This window comes from Eucyclogobius newberryi, unplaced genomic scaffold (assembly GCF_026437365.1).
Source record: "Eucyclogobius newberryi isolate DKJ021-1_F unplaced genomic scaffold, fEucNew1.0.hap1 SCAF_12, whole genome shotgun sequence".
Classification (NCBI taxonomy): domain Eukaryota; kingdom Metazoa; phylum Chordata; class Actinopteri; order Gobiiformes; family Gobiidae; genus Eucyclogobius; species Eucyclogobius newberryi.
In genome coordinates, this window is record NW_027315746.1 from 24051211 (window position 1) to 24055515 (window position 4305).

The window sequence follows — 4305 nt, forward strand, 5'->3', positions numbered from 1 at the left end:
TTAGTGGCATAACTTTGGAAGAATAATAGTTAAGATACACGTTATTTTGTGCGATTTGATCCAAGTGACTTCTTTTGTGTAATCTTATCTGGCAGACCGACAAACAGTGTTGCACAACTCATGGATTCGGCTCGGTCATAACATGTTTGTCCTAAGTTTGGTGCTACATAGTAATTTGTTGGTGTAGTATTCTGTCTTTAGGCGGAACGGGAGATACATGTTCATACTAATCATCATGACTTGCAACCATGAACCCACCTTTTATGTATTCAAGTCTTAGATAACTTTACACCACCAGTTACACCAGTCTTTCCTCGTCATTAGTGTACCAAAAGATGTATTTTTCATTCATGAGTGCGTGTGTCAGCCATGTTTAAGGCTTTTATTTAGGTCCATAGTTGTTGAGACTTTCAAAATAAGTAAAAGGAAGCTCAAAAAAAGCAACTACTGTATTTTATTTGGAAAGAATGCAGATGCAAAAACAGTCCTAAGAAAAGCAAAGTGTGCATCTGAATTATTTCTTAGTAGTTTTAATTAACCTCTCCCTTTAACGAAGCTTAAACGGGATCCTAAACATGTCTTTCATCCACACTTTCCATTCTACTCCATCACCAGCTCATGTTGAGTTGCTTCTTCAATATTAAACATCAGCTGCACCACCCAGTCCGGAAACAGCTCCTCCTTGAAACAGATGATATGAAAAGCGTTACATACACATATTACACATCTACATGAGGTTATTGCACGATTATGTTTTCTGTTGGTATTGCACCTTGACATAAGCTCATTAAAATACAATAAATGGCCTACAGTGCACAGTTAAAGGTGTAACTCTTAATCAAAATGGTAAATGGCACAGACACATTCACAACTTTGAAACAATGACAAAATACTGAGTTAAATAAATACCTGTAATTTAACCTTTGAACCTCTACGCTTCTTTTTCCTCACTTTCAGTTGGGAATCGTCATTATGATTGTAAACTCTGGGTGTTGCCCTTGGGAGACTGGACAGAGACTTTTTTGGGCGGACACTTGGAGGAGTTTGGACTTCCTCCTCTGGCTCTTCGCTCTCTTCTTCCACTCGCTCAAATGACTGTTCCACTTCCTCTTCCAAACCAACACTTTCTTCTGATTCTGTCATTTCTGCATCTTGTTCATCTTCTCCAGAGGTGTGTGATCCTGAGTGTTCATTGTGTGATCCTGAGTGTTCATTGTGTGATCCTGAGTGTTCATTGTGTGATCCTGAGTGTTCATTGTGTGATCCTGAGTGTTCATTGTGTGATCCTGAGTGTTCATCATCTTCCTGGATGGTCTCCAAGCACTGCCACAGCTGGAGGCAAACGTAGCATGTTGGAGTAAAACCACAGTCACAGATCACACTTAGATGACACGCAAATGCAAACAAAATACTGCAATGTGCTACTTACAGTCAGTTTCTGGGAATCCATTGATGTAGAAAACATTCAGAAAATGTCTGCCTGATTTGAATTCTTCAGTAACTCGTGTCAGGTGTGTGTGTACGGGAGCCTGGTGAGCTCAGAACTCAGCAAGAAAGAAAGAAGACTAAGACTGAATAAAGCTGAATGTTCAATGTACAAGAGTGAATTACTGTAATATCCTGTTTCTTTTAGCCAGTGGTGGGTTGTACTCGCTTACATTTTCTCAGGTACATTTAATTAAGTCACTTTTTGAAGAAATTCTACTGTAGCTGTGAGTAGTAGACTGCATATTTTTACTTCTACCGGTGCTTTTTGAAGTATCAGTACTCAACGTTTTGGTTCCTCCTCCCACTGAGAGTAAATCTAAAGGGACAAAATTATCAATATATATATTTATTTAATCTATACTGATGTTACATTATTTGAAAATGTGTTTCTTGCATCGCTCCTTCAGATTTAGTTTTTTCTCATTTCTCATTTGTGTCTATTCGTTGAAAATAATATTTCATAGATCTGATGTGCACTACTTTGTACTTTTTTTGAGTAATGTTATTTTGAACCAACGTTACTCTTGCTTGAGTACATGTTTGGCTACTTTACCCAATTCTGCTTTTAGCTTTTAATGATCCTGTCAGTATTCCTATATATTTATTTAGTCCATCTTCCTCTTCAGAGCTCAAATGTGTACTCTTCATGTTGAAATACATTAAGTAGTGAAGTAACTCTTGAATTAACCAATCTCTGCACTGTCAGGGTGATGTAACTCAAATCAAATATCACCCACGCCTGCCTTGGACTTGTACCAAACAATCTTTAATAAATCAATTTTAGTCACAATATAAGACAAAAGAAGCTTTAAAAAACACTGATGTTCTATCTAAATGAATTCTAATTTGTAACATTTAAATATATTTTATAGTTTTTTTTTTTATAAGATAAGATAAGATAAGATATTCCTTTATTGTCCCACATGGGGAAATTTCATTGGTGCAACGCAGATAGATACAGAGGTAGATACAGAAGAACAGATCACTTATAGGAAGTCTGAAAAACACTTTCAGTAGAAGATCTCCTATAAATAAATAAAAACTGGACTTAACAATTACATTGGTTGACACCTGTCCCTGCGACAAGTTGGCCACTGTCCAGGGTGTACCCCGCCTAAGGCTCGAAGTCACTGGGATAGGCTCCAGTCACCCGCGACCCCGAAAGGGAACAAGCGGTAGAAAATGGATGGATGGACACCTGATGTATTTTTTTTAAGTTTTGAGCGTTTATAAGTGCTAATTTTCAACACTGTCCATAGGGGAATTTCAAAGGGTTTAGTCCAGATAAATTCTACATAAAAGATAAAACAGAAAAAGCAGAAAACAAGCACATTTCAGACATTATGTGAGCAGCTCTGGCCTGACTTTAGCAGTTTCAGAGTCCTGCTGAACATGTTGAGTTCAGTCTGTAGTTGTAGGTCAGAGGGAAGAGGAACTGGACCGTCCAAAAGCAGTTTTAAACTTTGGAACGAGACAAAATCCCCCCCTGACAGCGGCTCTGGAGTTCGGTCTGAGAAAGAGCCCCGATGTCTGACTGCGAGAGCAGAAAACAGCTGCGGAACGTCATCATTTGAACGTTTAAAAAACGGTTTCAAGATACAAAAATATACAAAGTTTTCAAAGGTCAATAGCTTGTACTTTTCAATGATTTCACAATGATGCAATATCACGGGTTTCTTGTCCAGAATCTTAATTTCCTGTTTGTACAAAGAAATAACAGTCTTCAGTGTGGAAGCTGACGTTTGTGACGGTGAAGCAATATGAGAGGTGAAAACAGTTCAGATTAGACCTTCTTACACACATTATCCTTTCTGATTCAAGTGTACCTCAAACGTGATGTCAAGGGCCTTTTGTTAATGGAGAAACTCATTAAGAATGTTTTATTGACATTTAAAGTCAGATGAGACTTAAAGAAAAAAGAACTGCACCAAATGTAACTGTATTCTGATGCATGAACTCATTTTCTCCTTTCGACTCTGGACTATACCTGTATTTTGGTTTGACAGTTGGGGTGGCCTGGTTGTTGGCCCCGCTCCATCGACCCGTGTTATCGGAGGACAGTGTGTTATAACTGCTCCTGTTTTTTTACCCACAAACCCCCCCGGGTTTACCTCACATCCCCTCTGCACGCTGGACCTTTCTACTTCTCTACTACTGCTACTATTGCAATAACACAAATACTTACTCATTCTAGATCAAATATATATTTATATATTTAGGTCTCGGAAAAAGCAAAAATCATTAGGTTGTGTTTTCATGACATGGCGACATTCTAGAATTGGAGGTCAGGTCAGAATTCTATATTGTTTTTTGCTCTTTAACTGTCAGCATAAAGAAACAAAAGTGATTTATCTTCAGAACGTAAAGCCATTATTCAACCCAAAATGTGTGATTGTTGCCAGGTGAAAAGGCTTTAAAGTGCATATGACAGGTTTTTTATGATTTTGACCTTTTCTGGTGTATTTGTATCTGTTGTAAATATAAAAAATAGTTGTACTTTTTGTGGAGAAAAGATTAAAAATCTGTATAAACTTACAGGAAGTGTCATCACACTAGGGACTCAAATTTTTTCCAAAGTGTATGCATAATTTACACTAAATAAACTACTTTTTTGACCTTCAGTTAAACTTTAATTCAACAAAATAAAAGTGCTCTTATCTGTATTTGTTAAATAAAAGATTACTGACATTAGATGGGTTTCGGCCCAGTGGTTATGTGGTAATCCTTGTGGGATGTCATCAATTATAAACAGGAAGTACAGTCATAAACCTAAACAATTTGCTGTTCTTGGATAAAATCTTTATACATTTTGGCCAA